The sequence below is a fragment of the Coccinella septempunctata genome, chromosome 3, assembly GCF_907165205.1.
Source record: "Coccinella septempunctata chromosome 3, icCocSept1.1, whole genome shotgun sequence".
In the NCBI taxonomy this organism is placed as follows: domain Eukaryota; kingdom Metazoa; phylum Arthropoda; class Insecta; order Coleoptera; family Coccinellidae; genus Coccinella; species Coccinella septempunctata.
The window spans coordinates 18,267,399-18,288,158 of record NC_058191.1 but is presented as its reverse complement, the minus strand read 5'-3'; positions in this window follow the sequence as shown (position 1 = coordinate 18,288,158).

Sequence of the window (20,760 nt, the reverse complement as noted above, 5' to 3'; positions counted from 1 at the left end):
CTGTTGATGGTAAATTCGTGCCATTGTATTGTGTCTTTCCAGGTATTCCGTTGCTGCCATAATGGGGCATGCTATGTGCTGGATAGTCTCAGCCCCCACCAAACATCTTCTGCACCGATCAGAAGGGATATCAATCTTCGCTATATGCCTCAAGTACATGCGGGTCGGTACCACCTGGTCCTGTATGGCAAGCAGTCGCCCTTCAGTTTCTGGGAAAAGGTACCCTCCACGAAGGTAAGTCAAGGACTCCACCTTATTTACTTCTTTTTTTTCCAGGTTACCCGGGTATCTACCATGAAGTGCTTTACTCTTCCATTCCTCCATCATTTCTTCCGCTGAGTGCTCCTGCCTTCGATGTTCGGTTTCCGATAGCCCCAGCGCCGAGAGGCCATCGTCAGCTTCCCGCAGCGCGATGAAAAAAGGTGTGCTCTTCTTTAGAAAATATCTTCTCAAGGTATCAACTTCTCTCTCATGTGCGATCTCCAAACTTATCAAACCTCTTCCACCTAGATGTCGCGGAAGATACAATCGTGTTTTGGACGAGTGCGGATGATGCATTCCATCCATCTTACACTCCTATCGATTTCTCGGAGATCAGTAGGCGACCACGTCAAGATCCCAAACGAGTACGTAATACTAGGTATCGCCCACATGTTGATGGCCCTGAATAGGGACCCCGCATTCAGCTTTGATTTAAGAAGTAAGCTCATTCTGCTCAGCAATCTCTCTTTAAATTGTTTTTTCATTTCCGAGGTCTTAATGTCCAGTGCTTGTTTTACTCCAAGATATTTATAGGTCTCTTGCGCCGAAAGGGTGGGTATTGTTTCGTTGTTCATCAACTTAATTGGCTCATCAGCATATATTATTATTTTTCCTCTTTTCACCTCCAGTGTCGCACTCTTATTCATCACCATCTGCATTTTAACAGATTGACTGAAAGCCGATACAATCTCCAATTGTCTCTTCAGCTGGTCAAAGTTGGCTGCGTATAGTTTCAAGTCGTCCATATATAAATGGTGACTAATTCGCACGTTCTTTTGTTTGTCTATCACATAGCCATAATTCGTATTTTTGAGAAGTATACTCAGGGGGTTGAGTGCGAGGCAGAACCATAGAGGGCTCAGGGTGTCACCCTGAAATATCCCTCGGTTGATGAGAACTTGTCCCGATTCCTCTATTCGATCCCCAACTTTAACTTTCAGGCGCGTCCTCCATGTTTTCATGAGGTGCATGAGGGTGTCGATTACTTGATCGGCAATGCCATGCATCCTCAAAACCTTGATCAGCCAGGAATTAGGAACTGTGTCAAAAGCCTTGCGGTAATCAATCCAGGCAACAGAAATATTTCTGAACTCCAATACTCACGTGCCGTCCTAGGGTCAAGATGACCTGGAGTTTTTTCTTCTAGTTAGCGGAAAAATTGTTTTTGGTTCTTGTAGAAAAGCTTATTGTAGTTATGACGCTTAACTCTTTCATTGTACCTACGTAATCGACTGCCTAACGCTTTGATTTTTTGTTTTACGAGATCCAGTTTTAAGGATATCTTCTCCCTGAAGTTCGGATCTCTGCATTTGATCTTAAATGCTGATGCCACTTTTCTTACAGATCTCAAAAGTTTCAATGATGGAGCATCGTTCCCCAGGTAAGCATGCATGATCCCGACTTTTTTCCTTAAGCTGACGATCTTCCCCTGCAGACGTTCCAGCCACGGTGGCCGCTGTTGACAAGTTTTCCTTACTCGTGATTCAGTTTGCTGTATTATTCGCTGGCCGTTAATCTCACATACCGGGATCGCTGCGGTATAGACTACGTCCACCAGCCCTTCCAGACTGTCGGTCTGTTCTAGATATCCGGGCAAAATATTGTTCAGTGATGCTATTGTTTCAACAGCCATCTTAGAGTGTTCGAGCCTGGGAATGACTGGTCTAGACTCCGGCGCCATTGACGCATACTTCATTAGGTTGCCGCTGAAGGATCTCCACAGCTCAATGTCGCTCTCCCGCGGGAGAAAGTGTGCACTTCTCCTGATTCGAGGTGATGACATGCGAGGTCCAGTCAGCCGTTCCATTTCTTCCTGTTCTCTGCCCGCCACATTTGGATAGCAGCTCATCTTAATCACCTCCAGTTCAGCTCGAGAGATCTTTTGACCGCTTAGAATCCATCTCACTCGGTTCGACAGCATTGGAGCAGTTGACGGTCTGGCAGGTTGTGCTGTTGTGCTAAAACATTGAAATTTGCCCAGCCTGTACAAGTTAACGTGTAACACATGTGGTGCTTATTATATAGGTAGAACAACAAGGACATAAGAGAACATTTAAGAATTTCAAAGTTAGGAAATAGGGATAGGGAACTCTAACGATTTGTCAAAATCAGCTGAGCGTTCGTTGTCGTGGGGCTTATAATGCTTTTTATTATCACTGTAAAGAGGCATTCCTGAGAAAGTTATAGTTTTATCACCCTAATCAAACGCCGGTCTTTTTACTAAGAACAGGCACAACATGCAATACTCGACCAAAACAACATGCGAATCAATGGAAGCCGAAGCTTGTGTGCCCCACGGCAACGATTACTTAGCTGATTTTGACAAATCGTTAGAGTTGCCTATAATGAATCACATTTTGGAAACCACTTATATGAATGCCAACATGAATTTATAAAAGAGAATAACTTTGAAATATTGCATACTAATGTTAATGGTTGGATTATTGATGGTTTGGAAAAATTTGAAATTTCGAGACATATAAAATTTGATGATTATGTGATATTGAATGCTCAGGTAAATTTTGGAAGTGAATGTTTGTATGAAGTAATTGTTAGAGAAAAAAATGTCTTACATACTTTATAGTCATTTTGTGGTTCGATCTTTTGTTATTGAGTTTCTGTGTTTTTTTGTGGCCATTTTCAAGCATATATTTATTATACCAATATTGATAACACGCGTTCTAGACAACGAAAACAAGTAAGACAAATCGTTGGGAGGAATCCACTTGTACGCATGCGCGAATTAGAAATTCGAAAATGACGATCAAGATATTGGTAGGGTTGTTTTCATCTTTGACGTTGGATGATTGAATGAATCCGAATGATGATTTATTTCAAATTCTTGTACAAATTTAAAGAAGAATTTTATATGAGTCGAAAGTTAATGAATATTAACATCGAGAATGTATCCGTTTTTTTCAACTTTCAGATGTATAAACGACAAGAGATCAAACCAAATAAGTGCATAAAAACTATTCACCCTATCATGATATGTGAACTTATAAGTGCCGAATAGGAATGGTATTGTCCATACTTAGTAAACTTAAGAGTGACATAATAACAAGTTCCTTTTATATTACTGTTTCATACCAGTTTCAATATTGCGTGTACGTGTACACATCATTCTTATCTCACCTTCTGAATTTCCCCTCTTGTAAATATACTCAATACCCAAAAATCATTTAATGTATCATGTACTTATATTATATATAAAAGTACAGAGTGCTCATTAAAAGAGCAATGCTTCAATAAAAGCAATACCTACTACAATAGAATGATGAATTGGACAATAAGAATACTTAGAAGATGAGAAACTGGTTGATATTGGTAACTACAGTTGAGCTTTGTAGATAGAGATGTCGATTTATGCTAAGGTCACATGTATTCGTTTGTCCGACGGCACTATGATACGACGGCTCTATTATTGGTCCACATTTTTAGCGCCACTAATCATCCGATGGATGGGCAGGTTCATATGACATCGCATAAAGTTAAACAATTTCTATTGTTTCAGGGTTGTTTTTTGTATACCAGTACTTTACTGTAAGAACGCCATATATCTATATTGTTGGCTCATACTGGGTGGATAAACCGGACCCTGTTCATTCTTCTGGTCTGCATTATACGTAGACTTCCATCTGATTGGAGAGGATAAGTACCCCAAGTGGGATCACTTGTATATATTTCGTAAATTGTGTAGAATTTGATGGCTACATTAACGCACGTAATTGAGATTTAGAGTTATAGAGTTAGGAAGTTCAAGAAAACAATAATGAGGATTAATAAATTTAGCTGATAGGTGATAAGATAGGTCAACAATATAAGAATTAGTAATATGGGGTTAGCAAATTCTTCTATTTATAATTGTTTCCTCCTTGGTTCACATCTTCGAAGAAAAGAAAGAAGCCCAGTTTTTTCATTTTTCCATTTAACCTCGTCTCCACCAACTTCAAGGTTTTCTTCCATCCTCAATCTTCTCTTTTGCAGTAATATTGCTTGAGTCTTTCTTCCATTGATTTGGATTTTTCATTTGATGCACCATTTGAGTAATTCATCTATGATTTCCTGCTGTCTCTGGTGTATGATCTCTGGACGTCGATATCTGAACGCTATTCCTGTGTCATCTGCGTACAAGGTGAGCATATTTCTAGCATTCTTCGGGATATCATGAACGTATATTACGTAAAGCAGAGGTCCAAGTACCGATCCTTGTGGCACTCCTGCTTCCAATTGTCTGGTTTGATAGGTTGCTCCATCTATCTTCACATAAAAGTTTCTATAATCTTGCATAGCTTGGTCGAATATCCTGCTTTTTTCATCTAGTAGATTAGGCCTTCGTGCCAAACTCTATCAAAAGCTCTCTCGATATCCATCAAAACTAATACTGTGGCCTGTTTGGTCTGCATTCCTTCGGTGACGTATTCTATGAGCCGTAGCAATTGGAGTTCAGTCGAATATTCTCGTCGAAATCCAAATTGTTCGGGTGGAATTATCTTCAACATTTCTGTTTCTTCATTCAGCCTAGTGCTGATAGTAGACTATTTTTCTATAATTTTGAGGAAATTTCTGTTCCTTTCCAGGCTTGTTGAAAACTATCATTTCTGCAGTTTTCCATCTCTTCGGGTAGTATTCGGTCCTCATCACTACGTTTGTTATATTCGTCAAGGCTGCTATTCCTTTTCTAGGCAATTTCTTCAACATATAATTCGTTATCCTATCTTCTCCCGGCGCTTTCCTGTTTTTCAATTTCATTATGATCTCTTTGATCTCTGTTGGTGAAGCCGGTTTTGGAATGAATTCGGATTCCAGTGGTTCCATCATCAAATTTTCGTTTGCCTCCACTTCTTCTTCTAGATCTTCATTGTCATAAACATTTCTGTAGTTTCTTCTGGCTTCTGTCTCAATTGAGTCGGCAAGTGCTTCGGCTTTTTCACGTCTCGTATATACCATTCCGATTGCTCCATGCAGTGGAGGTATAACTGTCCGTTCTCGTCGTAAGCGAGTGATCTATTGTATTCAGTTCCCCCAATCTCTGGTGTCATCTGTTATTACGCAGTTCTGCATTTTTCAGTATCTGACTATGCTTATTCAGTTTCTCCTTGTCTTCTTCTCTTTTAGTTGTTCTGTAGGTTTTTATGAGTCCTCTGTTCTTTTTTATGAGTTTCTTTATATCCCTTGGCGTATCTTTATGTGAATGTTTCGGAATTAGTTTCCTTATTCTCTTGGTGCTTTCTTCACAGGCTTCTTTTATTTGATTTTGCAATTTTTCAACTGCTTCATCTAATTCATCCCGGCTGTTAATTTTGGGAATTTCCGTGATTTTCTCCTGAAGTAAATTCCTATATTTCTCCCAGTCTGTGCGATCCTTGGTTTTTGACTCTTCTTCGTTTCTTGGGCTATGTCCCACTATGAATTCTATGGGATTGTGGTCTGATGTTCCGTCTTCTATTCTATCAATGCTGATTTCTTCAGTGACGTCTTTCATTACGACAATGTCCAGTACATCGGGTAGTCCATTTTCTCTTGGTATGTAGGTCGGTATATCAGGTCCTATCACAACTGCATTAAATTTGTCAGCATAAATCTTCAGTCTCCTCCCGTTGGTATTTTTCACCCTACTGTTCCATTCCTGCGATTTGCAGTTAAGATCACCAATTATGATTTTCGGGTGTCTTTCTTCTAGCACCATTTTTAGATCCTCTTCCAGCATGTCCTTATCCGGTGATTTATAAGTCGAAATAATCTTCACTTGTCCTCGATTGGTGTTCACAATAATCGATATTGCTTCCACTTCTTGACCATTAAATATTTGGTCGAAATGGTGATCGATATTCCTTCTTGCCAGTATAGCTACGCCACATTTGCTGTTAGGTCTATCATTTCTGTAGATATCGTAATTGGGAAATGCTATCCGAACGTTGGGGTTAAGTTTTATTTCTTGAAGAGCTATGACATCCGTTCTCTTCTCTTCAATCAGTTCTTCGAATTCTGGTCTGTGGGCTCTCAATCCTTCGACGTTCCAAGAGACGATTATGAGATTTTTCTTTATCGTCGTATCAGTCATTAAATATTCTTAATAATTTGCTGCATCTTCTTTTCAATCTCTTTCTCCAGATTCTGCATCATCGTGCTCAGGAGGTTTTTCTTGAACTTATCCATTTTCTCAGTGATTCCAGAAATGCCTTTCCTGGTTTCGGCTTTTTTGACAGTTTTTGCCTTTTCCGTCTTTTTCTCTGGTTTCCTAGTTCCTTTGGCTGCTTTGGTTGCAGTTTCCTGGGGTTTCTTCACTTCTCGATGTCCTTGCTTTCCACAAAGGACGCAAGAAGCATTACGTTTGTCATTCTCCCTGGTAAGCGTACACTCCTTGGAGCTATGATTACCGGAGCATTTCAGGCACCTCCATGGACATGCTCTGGGCATGTCCATACCGTTGACAGCGATAGCACTGTCCAGGCCCTGCTGTCCTTCTCCTTGGTTCGACAACACAATTCATGTTGTACAGCCTCTTGATTTCGAAGATGCCCTTATTCTGGGTGTTCACCAGTAGTAAGGACATTGGCTTCTTTGTAATGTTCGAGGTCATCAACGATTCCTTGATCCTTGAGGTCCTCAGGGATCGTAGGAATATCTGCATCTATCGGTAGGTATCTCTCGTTGGAGAGTGTAAAACTCTCTGTTGATTTTTTGGAGGAATTCAGTCATCCTTCGGTGATCTTGGGGGGTTTGCGTGACGATCCTAATTCCATCCTTCACTGTTGTCGCTCTGCTATAGTTAATGCCGTTCCGAATTAACGCGTTCTAAATAGATGTCCATTCTGACGTTCCTCCACTGTAGTGCCCAGCCTCTGTGAGGCTGGGGGTGTCACAACTCTCTTCTTATCGAGCTCTTCATTTGACGAAGTGCTGTGTTTCCTCACTCTTTTGGCGGGTGGGGAAATTTTGTTTGGAGGGGTTTTAACCACCTCAATCCTCTGCTTTTGAACCGGTAAGGTCACTTCCTGGACATTTTTGGACACGTTATGTTTGAGTGCTTTGGAGTAAGGACTTTCCTTATTTCTCTCCTGCAACTCGAGCCTCTTCCTGAGATTTTTAATCTCAGCCACTAAGCTAGATATGCATCTATCTAGCTCATTCACCCTCGCTTTTAAACTTGCGTTCTCCTCTCTCAAAATATCGTGTTCGGACACGACATTAGCGATTTCTAACGCGTTTTCTTCCATTATGGAATCGCAGTCCGAATGGTCAGACATTTTGAAATCTAATTAATAATTACTATACTACTCAAAGCAATTTGAAATGAAATTTTTCAAGACAAAAGAGAAAAATATATCTCATGCATGAAAACAACGACTCATCAAAAATTTTCTACGCTACGAGAAAAATCAGAAAACAGATACGAAAAATAAACTCACCTGATGCTTGTTGCAGAACCAACGATCTGGACCTGGAATCTGGCAGATGAACATCATCTTTGAAAAGTTTAACGAATTGAAATTCCGATAAAACATACACGTATATAACCTACACAAACTTCACAGACGGAATCAAAAATTCCGTAATTTTGCTAGTGGACACTTTCACTTTGACTTTATCTTCAACTTTCACATTTACAGCACTATTAATATTTCTGCTCTTGTCAAGATCTCACTCGACACTCATATAAGTGGTTCTGAGAATCCAGCAGATATAGCTTCTCGAGGTTATCTATCCTCTGAGCTCATAAATAATTCGTCATGGTGAGCGGGGCCCTCTTTTGTGAAAGTTGTTTTTACTATTCCGGAGGTTATTGCTGGAGACTTTTCCTCTGACGAGTTTTTGGCGAACCGAATCTTCACTCTTTCAATTTTCAGTTTGAAGATTATATCGTATTGTCCTTATTAGATAAAAATTATTTTCTAAGTAAGATACAATCAATCGCAGCCTACCTATACAGATTCTCACATAATGCGATGAAAAATCGAACTAAGATAAATGGTTTCCTCACTATTAGGGAACTGAACATTGCCCTGAATGTCATAATTCGAAATATCCAAGGTACTGTGTTTGCTGAGGAAATTAATCGTCTGAAACTGAATTTGCCACTTTCGAAGACACTACGCAAATTAACACCGTTTATATGTAATTCCGGTTTGCTTAGAGTTGGTGGTCGTTTGATAAACGCCAAATTCTTTTATGACCGAATTTTTTCGATTTTGTTGCCCAGACAACACAGATTGAGCAAATTGCTTATTGAAAGTTTTCATCGAAAATACATGCATCCTGGTCTTCGAACGTTGCAACATTTAATCTCGCAGCAATATTGGATTCTTTCACCTAGAAGAGCGATTAGAGGTGTTTTTTCGAAGTGTCTTCAATGTTTCAGAGCAAATCCTAGGACTTTTCAACCTCTGATGAGAAATCTGCCTTTCTTCCGTATTTCACAAGTAGAGCCATTTTTGTGCGTTGGCATTGATTTTGGAGGACCATTTTTCATTAAGAGTAGCCGATTAAAGGGTGCTAAAATTCAAATGGCTCATTTATGCCTGTTTGTTTGTTGTGCAACAAAGGCACTACACCTAGAATTAGCATCAGATCTTAGCACTGACTGTTTTCTAGCGGCTTTTCGCCATTCCATCGGGCGACGTGGTCGAGTATCGTATGTCCACACCGATGGCGGCACTAATTTTGTTGGCGCCGCCAATTATATCAAGAATATAATGAAAGATGTTGCAGCAGCGGAAAAAATCGAATGGGCATTTAATCCTCCTGCCACTCCTCATTTCGGTGGCCTGTCTGAAGGCGGTATTAAATCGGTGAAAACTCATTTATTTCGTGTGATAGGTGAACAAATCCTCACTTTGGAGGAGTTCAACACGTTATTGGTCCAAATCGAAGCGGTACTTAATTCCCGACCTTTGACTGAACTCAGTTCGGATTCAAATGATCTTTCCGTACTGACTCCGGGTCATTTTTTTACCATGGAGCCTCTGTCGTCTCTGCCAGATCCTGATTTGACACTTTTAAATATTAAACGTCTTGATAGGTGGCAATTATTAACTAGATCAGGACTTTTGGAGAAGATGGCACAATGAATATTTACATACTTTGAATCAGAGAGTGAAATGGTTGGACAACACTATTGGGATAAATGTCGGTGATTTGGTTCTGATTAAGGATGAAAAACTTCCTCCACTAAAATGGAAGACCGGTAGAATAATGGAGTTATATCCTGGAAAAGATGGGGTAATTCGTGTGGCATCTGTAAAAACGACTGATAGTCATTATAAACGTGGACTTACCAAATTGTGTCCACTTCCAAGATCGGACTGATCAGTGCAGATATCAACATATATGTAACCGCCTTGAAGGATCTCATAGATAGTGTGGTAGAAGCATTTGAGGATCGTCAGCTCTGCCAGATGACATGCTGTGACCTGACAAAGGCCTTTGATTTGGTCGACCACGATATTCTGCTTAAGAAGCTTCATCGGTACGGTGTAAGAGGAGTTGCCTTGAAAATAATTGAGACCTATTTGAGCAATAGAAAACAGAGAGTCTATTGGCGAAGAGAGTGGTCCAGGGATGATGATGTGAAGATGGGAGTCCCACAGGGGTCCATTCTAGGACCAATCCTTTTTATAATTTTCATTAATGACCTGGGTCTTCTGGAGGTTCTGTTGTATGCAGATGATGGCTCCTTCTTGATGCGATGCGGTACACGGGCAGTCCTTGACGAGGAGGTGACCAAAAAAATTCGAGGAATGAATGACTGGTATGTGGCTAATCGTTTCATCTTAAATAGTGAAAAAACTCAAACCATCAGTTTCTCAAAGTCTGGCGACACAGCCACCTTAAGGTTCCTTGGGGTTTTGCTGGACTCGAAGTTAGGTTGGCGGGAGCATATCGATTCCATGAAGAGGAAACTCAATGGAGCAATATTCGCAATCAGGCAAATGAAAAGAACATCCACTCACCTGGCAGCTAGGATGGCGTATTTTTCCTTCTTCCATGGCATAATATCTTTCGCTATAATGTTTTGGGGCCACTCAGCGCATGCCAGAGAGGTTTTCCTGGTGCAGAAGAGGGCTATTCGAGCGTTGATGGGGCTGAAATCGACAGAGAGCTGCAAAAGCTACTTTAAATCTGAGGAAATATTGACCTTACCTGGATTGTATATTCTCACTTGTTTGAAATATGTTCACAGGCACATGAACCAGTTCCCGACTGAATCGAGTGGGTACAACACCAGGAATGAGGGGAAGCTTTCCATTCCCTTTCACCGCTTAACAGGAAATATGATTTACGTCGATGTTTGGGGACCAAGACTTTACAATAAACTACCGAGTAATGTGCGAACGCTGCCAGAGAGATCTTTTTGTAGATTGGTGAAGAGGTTTCTGCTTGGCCATTCCTTTTATACTCTCGAAGAGTATCTCGCCATGGACATAAACGACAGTGATTTTAACCGTGTATAATGATACCTTTGTTTGTGTTTACTTTTAATTTGGATTTTGGTACTGTTTTGTGATGTGCTCTATGTTATTTTAATTGAATACTCAAAATGCTCAAATTGACGAATTCTGCAATATTTATTGTACGAATTAAATTCTGTATTTCTATGTATCATCACATATAATATTGAAATATACTACTATACTACTACTACTACTACTATATTAGGATTACCTTTTTTCCCGGAGAATTAAGTATTTTTTTGTTGAAAACATTTTCATGTTTTGGTGAGCGGAATGTTAAAAATTCAGGATTGTATCATCTTCATTTTGTATATTTTTTTTGCCTTATGCGAATGGACCAATGCTATAAAATATTTGCCTCAAATTTACACCATAACTGGAAAATTTGACAACGTCGGCGAATCAGCGAGAGACGAAACTGATCCCGGAGATATGAAAAAAGTATCTCTCTCTCGACGGTCGGGTTTGTTTCGAGGAGAAAATTTCGAAAACTCAGGATGATAATCGAGAGAGAGAGATTTATTGGCGATTGTCACAAACATTACATTGTTTTCACACGTCAGATAAAAACTTCAATAAATACAAATTGAATAAAAAGCCAAAGACCAAACAACAGTTAAATAAATAAAAATTACATAAAATCCATGTCATCCAGAGTCCGAGCGTGAAATTCGTCAACTGAATAAAATATATTAACTGCCAACATCTTCTTCACTTTATCGCTGAACCTAACAATTGGCAGATTTTTCACCCCACCAGGAAGCTTATTGTACAGAGACACCGCGCAAAATCTTGGACCCTGTTGGGATTTACTCAATCTTAGGAAGTCTTTCCTAATGAGTGATCTGTTCCTTGTATCATATTTATGCATTTCTGACTGTAGTATATATTTGTTTTTATTTTTATGAATGTACATTAAGTTTTCGAAAATAAATAGATTTGGGAACGTCAGTATGCCCAGATCTTTAAAGGTATCCTTACAGCAGTCGCGATAGCTCAACCCCCCCAAGATCCTGATCGCTCGTCTCTGCAGTCTGAAAACGGCCTCTCGGTACGCGCAGTTTCATCACAACAAGATTCCGTATTTCAAATGAGAATAAGTGCATGGTCGATGCAAGTAGAAAGGTGAGTCGAATTACCGTTTTGGTGACTTATTTCTTTTGCTTTTCAATTATTTCTTATTAAACTTCAATTTGATCATTACAGTCCACTAAATAATTTTGTCGCGTTAACAAACATAATAACTCGATTCATTCAAGATCTATTTTTCTTACGTATCAAAATTTTCACAAAGATTGTTTGTATTCTTGTGATCTGACTCAATGAAGGAAATATTTTGGGGGAAATCTGGTAGTAGATTTTTCCTAAAAAATACTTTCTTTAACAAAATTACGATATCGAGGTGTTGTTTACATTTTATGAAGATGAAGTAATTCAAGAAAAAACATACGTTCAGTCACATAGTATCAAGCTTCATAATCCTATATAGCCTACTTGACGAGGAATTTCTTTGAATGCAAATTACTTATTTCAGTGATTATCAATAGTAAATCACAATACGAACCTCAGTATGTTTAATTCTCTATAAATATTTTATTTATGGGAGGAAGACTTTTGAAAATCCATAACTGAAGTGGAAAAAGCAACGCCATGATGGCATTTGTGGCATTCTGATAAGTTGTGAAGAATTGCTTCGACTGTGGCAGAGAGGACACAAATGCTGACCCTGAATCCAATATCTGGTTCACATAAAGATCCGCCAGCCGACGAGGGTTCTGGTAACGGGAGTGAAAGGCTTGATGGGCCAGAGGATAAGTGACCGCATCAATTCGAAACCGGAGATGACTGAAGCTGCCTCACTGGAAGTAGCATACGTTAAAAGGTTGATCAACCAATGAGGAAAAACGCGGCGCAGCAGAAGGCGATGCAGTCAGATGACATGTAGGCAAATCTCGAAAAATGCCGCGAATTTACGAAATAACTGAGAGTTAAGTTTGACCTCTAACTCATCAGCTTGTCTGAAAGACCACTCCACCTTGACCAATTCTACCAGGCACATGTTAGGAACATCGACTTCAGTGGTATAACCTTCATTTAGTTTGAAGAGTGCAGTTGCCGCGGATAATGCATTCTCGCGCTTGATAACATTTTCGGTGATAGAGGACCTCAATTTCTCCACCTACGCCATTTTTAATTTTCGAACAACCCTGGTATGTAAAGGGGACAAAATTATTCACGTAGATTTCGAAGAAGAAATAAACACATGATGTATTATTATTAATTGTAGAAGATAACTAGGTGACGCTGAAGGCTACACTCGAAATCACATGCAATACTGAAATTGCAATTTCAAGAGACGAATTTTTTTCGAAGGAATTTTGCTATAAATCCCCGATGCACACGCTTATCACGGAAGATGAAAACAGATGACAACATAAGGATTTCCATGTAATGAATTCACCAATTAATTAATGATGAACAGAAATGGAAGAAATAGACTGATTGTAGGGGATTTGAGATCAAACTTCCGGGTTCCCGCCACCAATAATTGGATCGCAAAGTTTTTGCGACCAGTTTCAGATGATTATTATTGTTAATATTGAGCAACTGAACAGGTGAAATAATGCAATTACATACCATACAGAAGAAACCTAGACAAACTCCACTGATCTCCGATAGCTCTCCACTCCTTCTAGTAGCAGAAAAGAGGTTCCAAAGGGAAGGGAACCAGGGAACTAACCTTCCCTACAAGCTTCATGGTACTTAGCTGATAGATAAGACACAAGGCACTTCACTCAAAGTTGCTCAATATCACTCTAATCCACTTAATATATGTAGATGATTTCACAATAATGTAGATGACGACGATATATTAGAGAATTAAGCTACTTTTGAGAGCTTTCGGTGATTACATTATTAGTGCTATTATGATTGACAGTAGTCGCTAGTAACTAAGACCGAAAAGCGCCTGAAAAACTGACAAACCCGAGAAGGCAACTTTCACGACCGAACAAGTATTTTTATATTTATTGGTAAGAAATTTCTATTTCTATAGTCTTATCGGAGATGACGAACCGTTGGTGAAATTTTTGTATGATATACAGAGGGTTAAGCATAAGTCTGGAATACAATTAAAATGAAGAAATTTTAATTTGATTGCAGACTACATGATAAAAAACACTGAGACCCCGCAATTGATTTTCAATTAGCCCCATTTTCGGACAATATAAATTGGGTGTTTTTCTTCAACCCCTTTGCCGCAACCCCATCCGGCTTCATCCGATTCATTTCAGACTTACGCCAAACTCTGCAAATCTTTTTCTAGCTTTTTTCAATGTTGAATGTGTTTTTAATTATCTGCATTTATTTGGAAAAAAGAATTTTTATGTGACATAACTCTGGATTTCGCAATGATTTTCTCTTTCAAGGAGGACAAATCGAACAATGAATGGTCAAATTTCCTTAAAAAAAAATCTCATCTCATACGCTCAACATGAAGAGAGGAATATGAATATCGACGAAGTTTCTAGGCCTCATTCAGGTCGTTAATGTTTATAAAAATATATGGAGTACGGTGAAGCTACGATGAGTCACACTGAAGATTACAAAAAGATTTGTGACGAAAAATCCCTTTGGTGAATGTCCTTCAGGAAAATAATCTCATTTTTCTGCTTTCTCCTTTAATCCTTCATCCTAGAATGAGCTATTGAAATGAACCCGCACGACAACCATGAAATGACAGGGCGATTAGAAAAAATAACCAGTAGGAAAATATCGGAAATTCCAATTATAATTCTCGCATGGTTACATATAATTTTCTTACTTCTTACTTCATGAAATATAATTTCACAATCATTTCAATTCTGCCGATTAAATATAACACACCTTATTATATAAGTAGGGGGAGACGCGAGGAAAGCTGATGTCCTTGAATTTATTGAAATTGAAATTGTCAACAAAAGGCTACTGTACCTAGAGTGGAGTGAATTGTACAGTTACCTTGTTCCTATGTAACATGATATATCCTAGTGACCACTACCATTGAACTTGGCGAGCGTCTAGAGAATTGCAAAAATGCACTTGTAACTCTATATCACGGAGGGGATATTACGCAAGTTTGAATGTCAGTTTCAAGTTTACTATCGATGCATAACCGACGAATAAATCGCTTAACAGAGTATTTCATTACGTAATGGAAAAGGAGCGGAATTTTTTATCAGATAGATTAAAGAAATTCTTATGGTTTTTTTTTGTTTTCATATGCTTATATTAATCTTTAGTCACAATGGTAAACAAACATTTTGGATTTTTTCAAACAAATTATTGAAAATGAATATGATATAGGTAGGTATTATTAGTTTTCATGGTCTATTCACATAAGCGTGGAATTCATGGGATAGAAACAATTTATCAAAAAATTTTATGAAAATTGAGAAAGAAGTGCATAAAGCCCAGGCAAGATTAGGCAAAAGAGGCCATGCTTTAAGATGCATGTTTGAGGAAACAAGCTGAAAATGGTTTAAATCGACGTTGGGGCAATCGAATATGGGAAAGTTTGGGATTATGTTGTAAGAGATCTTTACTATTACTAACGGAATTGTCAATGAAGTGTCAAAAGTTTTTTGAATTTCTTTCTCATTTTTTCAATTTTATACTGAAAAACCACTGGTATATTTATGGGAGATGATTCCCCAACATGTAGCGTTCCTCGAACAACTGAAGAACAGAAGAAGAATCATCACTTGGAAGACTGGACCTGGTCGAAAGACCTCCCAGTCAAAAGCAAGATTTGACTATTATTAATTTGAGTACTGAAGGCATTTCTAACGACGAGTCACCATCAAGTCTTCGCTTAAGTTTAAGTGCAAGCTTTATTATTATTAAGCCCTTCAGTATTAAAAGCTTATTCTGTAAACAAATTTGACATCACTACAATACTCACGGGGAGACAGGGTTTTTTTACTGAGGTTTTTCCCTAAGCTCTTGTATCATACTCCAAATTGTATGGTACCCCGTTACACTAACCTTTGCTAAAACTCATAAATATGCTATATTGTTTGATAACAAAAGATGTATTGCTGACATTCAAAAGAATATATATATATATACTACGAGTAAGTGAAACAAAGACACACTATAGAGTTTTTTTCATAAAAATATATTTATTTAGCTATCGATTTCGGCTATATAGCCATCTTCGGGCTGTCTGAAATACAATATAATTAGCATCTTTTTCTTGCGGTCTAATACAATCCTTTACTTACTCGTCATCAAAATATGCTAAATACTGACATTGAAAACCAACAAGCAAACATCCACAAAATACACTGACAATTAAATCATTCGCTCGATTTCTAGAATATTCCAAACTGAATCTGTCACAACACAATATTGACGTCATAGACATAGAGACATGGACTGTGCCTTCCCTTTATATCTATGCATGAAATACGGCCAAAAAAAGTGTCTTTTGTCTTTTTCTAGAATTTTGATTGGTCCACACTCACTTCTATGTGAACGAAAAAGAGACAGGTAAATGCCCGACGATCATTTCTCTCTTTCTATAAAAAAGACAATTTCATGCTGACATTGCTCAGTCTATGTCTCCATGTCTATGATTGACGTCATCTTCTTGCTCTATCTAGGTTAATCGGGTCTTGTCTGTCGTCTGTTCTTCTTCTTCCAAAATTCGGTCCCCATCCGAATTATGAATTATGTTGGGGAGGTTTCTGAAGATGTTTTCTTTCAGGAAATGATTTTATCTCATTTATGAGATTCTGGTCATTACTCTTTCTTAAAATCTATAGTTGTTCTATCATAAGCATGCGTCTAAATTTTCTCTCGTGGTGTTATATTTTTAAGTTTTGTATTGAGGTCTGATGGTTATTATCTCTCACATGATTTTCCATAGCTGAGGGTGGTCTATTTTTTGTATCTTCTTAGAAAAGAATTTTAGCTGCCCGTGTTGTCGTACCTATGTAATAGCTGTCACAGTTTTCGCACTTTATTTCATATATTCCACTTTTTTGTTCGTTAAATGTTTTAGGCTTGTTGTTAATTAAAAAATTGGCTAGGTTTCTGTTTTTGAGTGATAGCCCTCGTCAAGGAAATTATGTTCTCGATGTCGTCCGTGTCTAACGCTGGGTCATTGATGGAGGTCTGGTACTGGTATAGGAGGTTGTTCAGCAGCGAAATGGTATCTTCTAGTGGAATGTTAGTGTATTGATTGACAACATCAAAAGATAGAAGGATGTAGTGTTTTTCTTCAACTAGTTTTAACGAGTCTAGTTCTTTCACAAGATCAGATGAGTTTCGAATGGAGAAGGGTGATTTAAACTGTAGTGTCCTCGTGAATATGTTATTTGATATTTTGGAAATCTTGTGTGCTGGAGAACCAATTTCTGAGGTTATTGGTCGAATGCTCTGCTCTGCTTTGTGGAGTTTTATAAGACTTTATAATGTGGGGATCTGTGGGTTCGTTTCTTTGATTTCGTGTATGTTGATGCCTCCATTAAATTTCTGTAGGGTGGGTAAGCAATGTTTCAGCAGGATTTTCAGTCTTCTTTTATAATTGATTAGGGGGTTGTTATTTATCTAAAGGTTGTTATTTAGTTCTTGTATTCTGTTGTCAGTTGAAAAGCTATGGGTTTTCTCCAGATAGAGTTCATGAAAACAAGGCCGGCATTTTTGTCAGCTTTAGTCATGATTAGGTTCTCATCTCTCTGTTTCCAGTGGTTTTTTGGTTTTTCGTTCTCTCATCTTGAATTCGAACATACGATCGTGTGACAGGCTTCTTCATTGTGCGGTATTTATCTGATTTTTTTGAGGTTTCAAAATTCCGATCTGATTTGCCTATTGTCTGGTCGTATAGGGGTTCACACGTAAGTTTTTATATGGTTGGGTGCAATTTTTGTTTGTAGTTTCACCTATAATTTGATATTTGAAACGAATTTCCGATTTAATTTTCATCGGTTTTTTTGGATCGAGAATAACATCCATCTGTAATCACTGAGTTCACGTTTGCGTTTCTGATAAGCACATCGTTTCCCCGTGACTAAGGGAGACTATACACGATAGTTTATTCGTGATAAGTCAATTGCACGGGAAGTGATTGAAAAGATTGATGAGGCGGCCGTGAATTCCATCACCGCTTCATATAAGCTGGGTGCAGAGTCGAGTCATAGACCCAGACCGATTCGGATCGAGTTTAATAATCCTAATACTGCCGTGCGTATCCTCCGTAGTAAAAGGGCTCTTCTGGGTTTTCCAAATTTCAGTAGAGAAACTTAATCGGATGATAAAACACCCCTGCAGTCCCAGCAACTTCACAACCTGCGTAAGGAAATGGATCAAGAGAGGTTATCGGGGCAAAAAGATCTAACTATTAAATACGTGAAAGGCTCTTCCATGCTAGTCTCCAGAAACAAACAGTCTTGATCGGAAAACTAGCGGACGAACTCATAGATTGGACAATTTTGTATATAAATGTAGCTTCTCTATCTGCAAAATTTGACGAACTTCTTCTTGTGGAGGATTGTAAACCGGTCTTCATCTTCATCACTGAGACTTGGTTGTTTCCCGAGATGCCCGATCAAGCCTTCTTTTTACCAGTATTTTCTATGTTCCGATGCGATAGCCTAACAACACCAGGATATGCTGGGTCGTGTATATACGTTCATGAATGTGTTGCTGATGTTTTCTCTCTCACGAAGTGTTCACTGACAACGCCCGGTGTAGATAATTTGTTCCTGAAAATGGTGTCTGAAAATTTCACTTTGTTTACTGGATGTGTGTACCGCCCTAGACCATCTGAGCATGATGCCTATCTGAACTATCGAACTGAAATTCAACGTGTGCATCTCAATTCGTAAACTGTGAACAGTTTCGAGATTTGGGTCGAATTGATCCAATAGTTCCTCAGGAATTGTAATGATACTTTGTCGAATCCACCACTGAAATCTCAATTCCTATCAGAACTATCGAACTGAAATTCAACATGTGCATCTCAATTCGAAAACTACGTGCAGTTTCAAGATTTGGGTCGAATTGATCCAACAGTTTTTGAGGAATTGATATCCCACTTTGCCGAATTGACCACTGAAATCTCAATTCCTATCTGAACAATCGCACTGAAATTCAACATGTGCATCTCAATTCGAAAACTGTGTACAGTTTCGAGATTTGGGTCGAATTCATCCAAGAGTTCCTTAGGAACTGAAATGATACTTTGTCGAATGGACTACTGAAATCTCCATTCCTATCAGAACTATCGAACTGAAATTCAACATGTGCATCTCAATTCGAAAACTACGTGCAGTTTCAAGATTTGGGTCGAATTGATACAACAGTTTTTGAGGAATTGATGTCACACTTTGCCGAATTGACCACTAAAATCTCAATTCCTATCTGAACAATCGCACTGAAATTCAACATGTGCATCTCAATTCGAAAACTATGTGCAGTTCCAAGATTTGGTTCGAATTGATCCAACAGTTTTTGAGGAATTGATATCACACTTTGCCGAATTGACCACTGAAATCTCCATTTCTATCAGAAATATCGAACTGAAATTCAACATGTGCATCTCAATTCGAAAACTGTGTACAGTTTCGAGATTTGGGTCGAATTGATCCAATAGTTCCTTAGGAACTGAAATGATACTTTGTCGAATCGACTACTGAAATCTCCATTCCTATCAGAACTATCGAACTGAAATTCAACATGTGCATCTCAATTCGAAAACTATGAGCAGTTTCAAGATTTGGGTCGAATTGATCCAACAGTTTTTGAGGAATTGATATCACACTTTGCCGAATTGACCACTGAAATTACAATTCCTATCTGAACTATCGAACTGAAATTCAACATGCGAATACATTAAAACTATTTCAGAACGTCTTTATTGTGGGGGATTTCAACTTGGGCGATATTAGAGAGTGGCCAGTTTACCGACTACCATCTGTGAATCAGACCCCTACATATCCTGATTTAATATTCACCAACGACCCAGACCTAGTATCAGATATCAGGTATGGTCCCCCACTTGGAAAATCAGATCACTTGGTTTTGAGCACTCAACTTCAATTGGAGATTCCATTGCCAGGGAACAATGTCGTGAGGGAGACTCACAAAGTCATAAATTATGTGGAAGTGAGTGAAGATTCGTGGAGTCAGTTACTAATAAACTCAAACCATGGATCGATAACCATCTATTGCGAAAAATAAAATATGAAAGGAGCCTTTGGCGACGATTTATTCGATGCAAGAGTGAAGCTACATTTAAACAGCATCTACAGTTATCCAACTCCTTGTCGCAGTCGATTAAAAGAGCTAAAATTTCTTACATTAACAGCTTAACGAAATCTAACAACAAAAAGATATTTTTTAAGTTTACAGGACAATGTCTCAACAGTAAGGTGTCCATCCCCTTTGCATCTGAGCCGGTGGGCCCGATGTCGCCGCTGACGACACCCCCTAATGAGTCATCAATTTCAGACATCTTGATCACGCATGAAGAAGTTGAAATAGAACTCAGATCTCTTAAGATTTCGTCTTCACCTGGTCCCGATAATATCAGTGCTAAATTTTAATCAGAGTGTGCTTCCAGCTTGTCTGTGCCTTTTGCGTCGATATTCTCTCTTTCTCTTGCTTCTGGTGATTTACTTTCATCCTCAAATAATTGGAAAAAATTACTCGATTTCAAAAAATGTTATCAACGACGAGACTCTCGAACGAGACTCGAGACGAGACTACTATTCCAAGTTTATCTGTAACATCTCACAGAAGTCAGCACTATTATTAATTGGCCGCAAAGAGTTCGCGACCAATTTCAGATAATAATTATTATGGATATTGAGCAACTGAACGGTGAAAATGCTATTTACTTACCCCAACGGGTTTAAGAATGAACCTGGCGATTCTCCACTGGTCTGGTAACAGAAAGGAGGTTCCAAAAGAAACAGGGACCCACACAGCATGGAATATTGCAGTGAAAAATTTCAAAATATTCTCAAGAAAGATTTCATTGAAATATTTATGAAAGGTT